The 10,136-nt window shown below is 46.4% G+C and overlaps 1 pseudogene; it reads left to right on the forward strand.

The window, feature by feature from the left end:
* The window catches only part of LOC148451041 (uncharacterized), a 178,622-nt pseudogene extending 169,211 nt beyond the window's left edge, over positions 1–9,411 (forward strand).
* The last annotated feature ends 725 nt before the right edge of the window (positions 9,412–10,136 follow it).

Here is a 10,136-nt window from a genome sequence, read left to right on the forward strand (position 1 = left end):
CGCCTGTGTCATAAGTAAAGGGCCGGCTGGCTTGACCGTTAAAGGGTGCTGTAACCCCCAAAGTACACTCCAGTCCAAACCAAAAAAAAAATTATTTTCTGTGTTTGTGAATTGTGTGCGCAGTAGCCGCACGTGCATCAATAAAGTAGTGCCAAGCGTGCGCCTGTGTCATAAGTAAAGGGCCGGCTGGCTTGACCGTTAAAGGATGCTGTAACCCCAAAGTACACTCCAGTCCAAACCAAAAAAAAAATTTTTTTCTGTGTTTGTGAATTGTGTGCGCAGTAGCCGCACGTGCATCAACAAAGTTGTGCCAAGCGTGCGCCTGTGTCATAAGTAAAGGGCCGGCTGGCTTGACAGTTAAAGGGTGCTGTAACTTCCAAAGTACACTCTAGTCCAAACCAAAAAAAAATATATTTTCTGTGTTTGTGAATTGTGTGCGCAGTAGCCGCACGTGCATCAACAAAGTAGTGCCAAGCATGCACCTGTGTCATAAGTAATGGGCCGGCTGGCTTGACCGTTAAAGGGTGCTGTAACCCCCAAAGTACACTCCAGTCCAAACCAAAAAAATATATATTTTCTGTGTTTGTGAATTGTGTGCGCAGTAGCCGCACGTGCATCAACAAAGTAGTGCCAAGCGTGCGCCTGTGTCATAAGTAAAGGGCCGGCTGGCTTGACCGTTAAAGGGTGCTGTAACCCCCAAAGTACACTCCAGTCCAAACCAAAAAAAAAATAATTTTCTGTGTTTTTGAATTGTGTGCGCAGTAGCCGCACGTGCATCAACAAAGGAGCAGCGCCAAGCGTGCACCTGTGTCCCATAAGTAATGAGCCGGCTGGCTCATTTCTTAAAGGCTGGTGTAACCCACAAAGTGCACTACTCTCCAGCAAAAATAAAAAAATATTTTCTGTGTTTAGCCGCACGTATATATCAAATCGATATAACATAAATGGAGGACCAAACTTTCTCCGATAAAAATAAAATAGAGAAAGATCAAAAACCACTTCCTCCTAGTGCTGAAGCTGCTGCCACTAGTCATGACATAGACGATAACATGCCATCAACGTCGTCTGCCAAGGCCGATGCCCAATGTCATAATAGAGGGCACATACAATCCCAAATGACAAAGTTCAGGAAAATGACCTTGAAAAACACATTTAAATCAGCTGAAGAGAAACGTAAACTTGCCAATATGCCATTTACGACACGGAGTGGCAAGGAACGGCTAAGGTCAATCCCTAGTATGTTCATGACCAGTGGTTCAGCTTCACATGAAGATGGAAGCCCTCCTCCCACTAAAAAAATCAAAAGAGTTAAGCTGGCAAAAGCACAGCCAAGAACTGTGCTTTCTAAGAAGATATCACAAATCCCCAAGGAGAGTCCAAGTGTGGTGGTGGTTGCGATGCCTGACCTTCCCAGCACTGGACGGGAAGAGGTGGCTCTTTCCACCATTTGCACGCCCCCTGCAAGTGCTGAAAGGAGCACCCACAGTCCACTTGCTGATATGCAAATTGAAGATATCACTGTTGAAGTACAACAGGATGAGGATACTGGTGTAGCTGGCGCTGAGGAGGAAGTTGGCGAGGAGGATTCTGATGGTGATGTGGTTTGTTTAAATCAGGCTCCGGGGGAGACAGTTGTTGTCCGTGGGATGAAAAAGCCCATCACGGTCATGCCTGGGCAGAAGACCAAACATTCCACCTCTTTGGTCTGGCAATATTTCTATCCAAATCCGGACAACAACTGTCTTGCCATATGTACCTTATGTAAAGGTGGAATAAGTAGGGGTAGGGACGTTAACCACCTAGGAACATCCTCCCTTATACGGCACCTGCAGCACGTTCATAATAAGTTACTGTCAAGTTCAGAAACTTTGGCTAAGACCGTAAGCAGTCCAGGGACACCTAAATCCCGTTGTCCTGTTGTATCCAAGCGCCTGCAAACCACACCGTCAACTCCTTCCTCGTCAATTTCCTCCTTAGTCAGGATCGGAAGTAGTCCAGCAGGCCATGTCACTGGCATGACTGACTCTCCTATCCGGGATTCCTCCGGAGGATCCTGCATTGCTACGCCTACTGCTGCCGCTGCTGTTGCTGCTGCTGGGAGTCGTTCATCATCCCAGAGAGGAAGTAGGAACACCACTACTTTTACTAAACAATTGACCCTCCAACAGTCCTTAGCGAGGAGGATGAAGTACAACAGCAGTCATCCTGAAGCAAAACGTATAACTGAGGCCTTGACTGCTATGTTGGTGTTAGACGTGCGTCTGGTATCCACCATTAGTGCAGTGGGATTTAGACAATTGATGGAGGTAGTGTGTCCCCAGTTCCAAATCCCGTTCTAGATTCCACTTCACTAGGCAGGCGATACCGAGACTGTACAGAAACGTCAGAAAAAGTGTCCTCAGTGTCCTGAAAAATGCGGTTGTACCCAATGTCCACTTAACCACGGACATGTGGACAAGTGGAACAGGGCAGACTAAGGACTATATGACTGTGACAGCCCACTGGGTAGATGTATCACCTTACACAGCAACAGCAGCAGCGTCACCAGTCGCAGCATCTCAGAAACGTCAGCTCGTTCCAAGGCAGGCTACGCTGTGTATCACCGGTTTCAGTAAGAGGCACACCGCCGACAACCTCTTAGAGAAACTGAGGGAAATCATCGCCCAGTGGCTTACCCCACTTAGACTCTCCTGGGGATTTGTGATATCTGACAACGCCACCAATATTGTGCGGGCATTACATCTGGGCAAATTCCAGCACATCCCATGTTTTGCTCACACAATAAACTTGGTGGTGCAGAATTTTCTGAAAAGCGACAGGGGCATGCAGGAGACGCTTTGGGTGGCCCGAAAAATTTCAGGCCACTTTCGCCATTCAGCAACTGCGTGCCGAAGACTGGAGGAGCCAGCAAAAACTCTTGAACCTGCCCCGCCATCACCTGAAGCAAGAGGTTGTGACGCGGTGGAACTCAACCCTCTATATGCTTCAGAGGATGGAGGAGCAGCAAAAGGCCATACAAGCCTATACATCCACCTATGACATAGGCAAAGAAGGGGGTATGCACCTGACTCAAGCGCAGTGGAGAATGATTTCTGTGTTGTGCAAGGTTCTCCAGCCCTTCGAACTTGCCACACGTGAAGTCAGTTCAGACACTGCCAGCTTGAGTCAGGTCATTCCCCTCATCAGGCTTTTGCAGAAGCAGCTGGAGAAAGTGAAGGAGGAGCTAAGATGGAGTGATTCCGCTCGGCATGTGGGACTTGTGGATGAAGCCCTTCATTCGCTTTGCCAGGATTCCAGGGTGGTCAATCTGTTGAAATCAGACCACTACATTTTGGCCACCATGCTCGATCCTAGGTTTAAAGCCTATGTGGTGTCTCTGTTTCCGGCCGACACAAGCCTGCAGAGGTGCAAAGACCTGCTGGTGAACACACTGTCAGCTGAAGCGGAACGTGACACGTCAACGGCTCCTTCTTCATTTTCTCCCGCAACTGGGGCTGCCAGGAAAAAACTTAGGTATCCTAAGCAACCCGCTGGCGGTGATGCAGTTTATACACACATCTCTCAGCAGAGACAGGTACAGTACAGTATATACACACAACTCTCAGCAGAGACAGGTACAGTACAGTATACACACAACTCTCAGCAGAGACAGGTACAGTAGAGTATATACTAGACATGAGCGGGCTCGGTTTCCAAAGATCCGAACCCACCCGAATTTAGCAGAATCGAGTCTGATCCAAGCATGTTCAGATGTTCCCGCCTTACTCAGCTCTGTCAAATCGAGGCAAAACCATAAAGATGAAATCTCGTGGTTTGCAAGCTTTGGTCTCTATGATCAATGCAGTATATAAGAGGCCACGCGACGGACGCCATTTCACTCCGGCTGTGGAGACTGAACAGGGAGGATGGGTAGTGTAGGGCTGGGAGAGGTGCTGGTGCTGTCTGTTGTGTCCTGGGATGGTGACTGCTGATCCATTCTGGTCTCTGGTCACGGTGCTGTCACTGTCACTGTGCTGTCTGCTGATCCATTCTGGTCTCTGGTCACGGTGCTGCCACTATCACTGTGCTGTCTGTACTGATCCATTCTGGTCTCTGGTCACAGTGCTATCACTGTGCTGTTTGGTGATCCATTCTGGTCTCTGGTCACGGTGCTGTCACTGTCACTATCACTGTACTGTCTGTGCTGATCCATTCTGGTCTCTGGTCACGGTGCTGTCACTGTCACCGTGCTGTCTGTGCTGATCCATTCTGGTCTCTGGTCACGGTGCTGTCACTATCACTCTGCTGTCTGTGCTGATCTATTCTGGTCTCTGGTTACGGCGCTGTCACTATCACTGTGCTGTCTGCTGATCCATTCTGTTCTCTGGTCATGGTGCTGTCACTATCACTATGCTGTCTGTGCTGATCCATTCCGGTCTCTGGTCACGGTGCTGTCACTGTCACTGTGCTGTCTGTGCTGATCCATTCTGGTCTCTGGTCACGGTGCTCTCACTGTCACTGTGCTGTCTGTGCTGATCCATTCTGGTCTCTGGTCACGGTGCTGTCACTATCACTGTGCTGTCTGTGCTGATCCATTCTGGTCTCTGGTCACGGTGCTGTCACTGTCACTGTGCTGTCTGTGCTGATCCATTCTGGTCTCTGGTCACGGTGCTGTCACTATCACTGTGCTGTCTGCTGATCTATTCTGGTCTCTGGTCACGGTGCTGTCACTATCACTGTGCTGTCTGTGCTGATACATTCTAGTCTCCAGTCACGGTGCTGTCACTATCACTGTGCTGTCTGTGCTGATCCATTCTGGTCTCTGGACACAGTGCTGTCACTATCACTGTGCTGTCTGTGCTGATCCATTCTGGTCTCTGGTCACGGTGCTGTCACTATCACTATGCTGTCTGCTGATCCATTCTGGTCTCTGGTCACGGTGCTGTCACTATCACTGTGCTTTCTGTGCTGATCCATTCTTGTCTCTGGTCACGGTGCTGTCACTATCACTGTGCTGTCTGTGCTGATCCATTCTGGTATCTGGTCACGGTGCTGTCACTATCACTGTGCTGTCTGTGCTGATCCATTCTGGTCTCTGGTCACGGTGCTGTCACTATCACTGTGCTGTCTGATGTGTCTATCTGGGCTGATGCAGAACTGTAGATACATCTGGGCCCAAGTTCTGGACTCAAAAAAATTAAGAAATAAAAAGAAAAATCTATATAGTCAAGAAAAAAAATCAAAGTGTCTTTTATATTTCTCTGTGTGTGTGTGTGTGTTAGGCTTAACTGCAATTCCGCAACCTAGTGCTGCCTGACTCCAGTCGTGATCAATCTGTGCTCTGGGCCCAAGTTCTGGACCCGAAAAAAAAAAATAGTGTATTTTGTTATTTTTTTTCTGTGTGCGCACGACTGCACGTGTGTGTGAATTTTGTAACCGCACCTTGGCTACACTATTGGTGCTTGTGAAACTGCTTCAAGACCGCAGAAAATATGGAGGGCTGTCACATGACAGGAGAGCAAGGCCAAGAACCACATGTTGTAGCTGCCACCAGCAGTGCAAGGCCATCAACTTCCTCGTCCTCTATGAGGGTCCATGCCCCCGGGCTTAAGTCACGCCATCCATATGGTAAAGCTACTTGTACTGAAGTTAAGAAAAATAAAATGAAAGGAAATTTGCCATTAGATAAACAAGAAATTGGCAATATGCCCTTCACTACACGAAGTGGCAAGGAAGGATAAGGACGTGACCTTTCTTATGAAGACTGCTGGTTTTGATCCTGATAGCCCTTCGGAAAAACCAACTGTGTGCCCTGAGAAATCGAAATCACAAATCCCCGAGGAGAGTGCAAGTGTGTCCGCGGTTGCCATGTGTGAGCCCGACCTAAATACTAGTGTACTGGAGGATCCTCCAAGTTCCAACATTTGTGTGCCCTCTGTAAATGTGGGGAAGGGCAGTCAACATCTTGCAGACATAGTCATTGAGGATGCTTCTGTGGAATTGCACATGGAGGAGGAGGATATTTTGGTGGATGAAGGCGGTAAGGATGATGAGGATGTTGATGATGATGAAGATGTTGGTGATGAGGATGTTGATGCCGAGGATGTCCTTTGTGTAAGTAAGGCAACAGATGTTGCCCATGGATTGAAAAAGCCAAAGCTCATTGTTGTCATGCCAAGACAAAAGACTATAAAATCTACTTCACGTGTGGAATTATTTCCACCCCGCCGGACAACAGTTGTCAAGCCATATGTGCCCGTTGCCATGCAAGAGTGAGTAGAGGGAGGGAACCTCCTCCTTGTTACATTACTTGGAGCGCATTCATCAAATATCAAAGTGTATGTCTGTAATACCCGGCTATGCGTAGTATTACGCTGATACTGTGGATTGCGCTGACATGTATATGCATTACACAGGCAGGCTACAACTCCCAGCAGTCTTTGCAACTGCTCAAGAGGTCAGGCACACAATGTCACATGAGTGTGTCTGGTGGTAATGCAAGTAACAGTTGGAGGTGGCATTTGATCAGGGCAGAGCTGAGGTAACCTCTAGGGAGGTGGCTGCATAACTGGGGGCAGACCCTGATGAGACACTAATAAGAGTCCTGGCTTCCATAGACTAGCAGCCTGAAGGTGTTGCTGAGCTGAAAACAAGGAGTCAGTGAGTACTGTGGAGATAGATAGTGCTGAGCTCCAGCTGTACCTCAGGAGAGGGTTATACCTATACAGAGCAGCACAGACAGTGGCAGCCCTCACTTTCTGTATAATGACATCTGCTCTACCAGACTATCACAGGAGGACAATCCCTAAAGTCACCCATACTCACCAGAACATAATTACAAAGGAGTCCACATAACTCGGGTAGTAGATTTCCCATATATGTGCACCAACGTTTAAAACTGGTCAGGGGACATTCTTAGAGAGTTATAAATATTTTGTGTGGGTACATTGCCTATATCTTATATGTTAACTATTAGTACAGCAAGATAATGTACAGTATGGTTGTCAACTTAGTAACTGGAAGTAAGTGCTATAAATGTAAAGTATTGCATAAATATATTATATTGTGCTATATATTGTGATATATATTTAAGTGTTGGTGCTAACCTTGTGCTTAAGGAGACCAAGAGTTGTTGAAGAGTTCCAACTTAGTAAAGTGAACACTATTTTATTTATCGTGTCATTTATTGAGTTGTTGTTTGGGAACCACCTGCCTCTCTGCTGTGGCGTGGGAAACTAGAAGAAACAGGTACAACTAGAACGGTAAGAAATTACTCATCAATAGATGCTACTTTGGGGTATCACATTTTTGGCGTCTGCGAACAGGATCAACTACAGAGTCAAAAGCAGGTGGCTCCCTTCCATGTAAATACAAGATGTCACAGTCAGAGCAACAACCCTTCGCTGCATCAGTTGGTCAAGGAGATGGACCCAGTCAAGGAACTCCTTCCATAGCAACCGTTTCACCTATAACCATGCCTTATTACTTCGGAGCTCCTTGGTTGCCGAGTTATTCAGGTGATTCTCACATACCCGAGACAGGAGACCTTCCAGAGTTCAAATGTAAAATGCGGTCATTGTTCCGCTTATATTGCTTGACGGAGCCTCAGAAAATAGAAGTACTTCTTGGACAATTGAGTGGCCTCGCTCTAAGAGAGGTAAATTCTTGGCCGAGTAGTGAGAGAAGAATGGTTGAGCAAATTCTAGATCGGCTAACCACTATCTTTTAAACAATATCGATTTCGGAATTAAAAATGAATTTTTATGCCCGAAAACAGAGACATGGGGAATCAATACGAGATTTTGCCCTTGGGCTTCAGGAAGCCTTGAAAGCCATTCGTCAGACAGATGAAGATGAGGTCCGGCAAGCCGACAAGACTCTGATAGAACAATTTATTGAAGGCATCAGGGGAGAAACAATAAAAACCCAATTGCGACTTCTTCGGCTGCAAGCCCCACATGATTCATTTTTAGACTTTAAAGAAATGGCTATCCAGTTAATACGCCCTAACAATGTCTTGGAACACCAATATCGAGAGTCTTTTCCAGTCACAGTAACTCAGGGAATCCAACAGGGTTTCATAGATCTAATTGAGGTATTAAGTAGCCACTTAGCGGATTTTACTAAAGAATTGCGAACTTGGAAAAAAGAACAAAAAGAAAATTGGGAAAACCGGAGGAGCGAGCAAAGGGCTTTTGGAAGTAATTGGAGGAACTCACCAAGGATGAAAAGGCAGCCAAAAGATCAATTCAATCCACAGCGAAGACCATTTTATCATGGATGTCATAGAAGCAGGCACATAGAACGACAGTGGCCTCAAGAGGATTTAAAATACAAAGACCTGAGGCTGAGGACCAGCCCTCAGGAAGAAGAGAGAATAGATCCACCTTTGGAAGAAGAACAACCCAAAAATGCAGGTAAAAAAACAGTATTGCAGAACCAGGTTAAAGTGGTCAGTGTGCCACATGCTAGCAATGTACCACGAATGAGCACAAGGAAAATTTTGGGTAAAGTTGTGTGGTTCAGTGTACAACGTGGGTATTGCTTCATAAACCGAGCAGACACTAAAGAAGATGTATTTGTACACTATACTGCAGTTAAGAAGAACAACCCCAGGAAGTACCTCCGCAGTGTGGGAGATGGAGAGATAGTTGAGTTTGATGTGGTGATTCGAGAGAAGGGTGTCAGATCTGCTAATGTAACTGGTCCTGGTGGTGTTCCAGTCCAAGGCAGCAAATATGCAGTAAATTGCAATCATTATTGGCGTTACCCACGTTTCAGAGGTCCTCCACATAACTATCAATACAATGATTATAAAGAGAGACCAGAAGAAGTTGAAAGTGTGGCAAAGGAGAGTATGATAATCCACAATGGCCATACCAGAGGCATCACTACCCACTATGCTATCCAGGAAGACCATATAAACACAAACAACAATATCCCGACGTTCCAGAGCAAAGTGAATTGTTGGGAAGAACAGTTGGGCAAAATGTAGAGGAACATGGTAAAATGATGAAGCAGAGTCTACAGAGAATTGTCCAACCACAACCTCCTTCACAGCCATTATGTCAGATTAGACCCAGAATGGATGACACCCATTATAGAATAGCCCACCAAAATCTACCAGATATGTGTGCTGCTAATTGTAAAGAAGACACTGAAAGTGCTATCGACTCAGCCACAGCGGAGAGGTTGGGGTCCCCTGAACCAAATTGCCTAGATTCTATTATACAGAAGAGTGAATCTATTATTATTGAGGAACCATATATTTCAAACAAAGAGCCCTTAATGTCTGTACCATCAGAGTATAAATTCCCAGACCATGAATATACGGAAATAAGTTCCAGTGAGATAGCATTCATTTTGCAGGGTTTTTTGGGAAAGTCGGGAAAGAGGAACAAAGGTACTAGGCTTATTCAGTATACACCCTAGCCTATAAACATTTGTCTTTAGAAGGTAATATTTTTATAACAATAAGATGTAAATAGTTTTACTTGTAAGAAAAAAAAATGTAAAAGACTGTTGCATGTTGGAATCTATATGTTACAGCATGAGAACACGCATATTTTCAGCGGGGAAGTATGTAATACCCGGCTATGTGTAGTATTACGCTGATACTGTGGATTGCGCTGACATGTATATGCATTACACAGGCAGGCTACAACTCCCAGCAGTCTTTGCAACTGCTCAAGAGGTCAGGCGCACAATGTCATATGAGTGTGTCTGGTGGTAATGCAAGTAACAGTTGGAGGTGGCATTTGATCAGGGCAGAGCTGAGGTAACCTCTAGGGAAGGAGGAGCCGCACTGCTGCGGTGCAGGCTGACAGGATGGCTGGGTGTGAGCGCTGCAGTGTGATGGAGATCAGAATTGTGTGAGGTGGAGATTCTGGAGGTACAGACCAGGTGGAGCTGGGATCTAAGACTGGCCACCCCTTCTTGCCAGACAGGCATCCAGCTGTGTCCCTGCTGCTGATGGTACATCAAGGCAGACCCAGGGAGGTGGCTACATAACTGGGGCAAACCCTGGAGAGACACTAATAAGAGTCCTAGCTTCCATAGACTGGCAGCCGAAGGTGTTGCTGAGCTGAAAACAAGGAGTCAGTGAGTACTGTGGAGATAGATAGTGCTGAGCTCCAGCTGTACCTCAGGAGAGGGTT

This window comes from Taudactylus pleione, unplaced genomic scaffold (genome assembly GCF_031769625.1).
Source record: "Taudactylus pleione unplaced genomic scaffold, aTauple2 ptg001198l, whole genome shotgun sequence".
NCBI classification, from domain to species: Eukaryota; Metazoa; Chordata; class Amphibia; order Anura; family Myobatrachidae; genus Taudactylus; species Taudactylus pleione.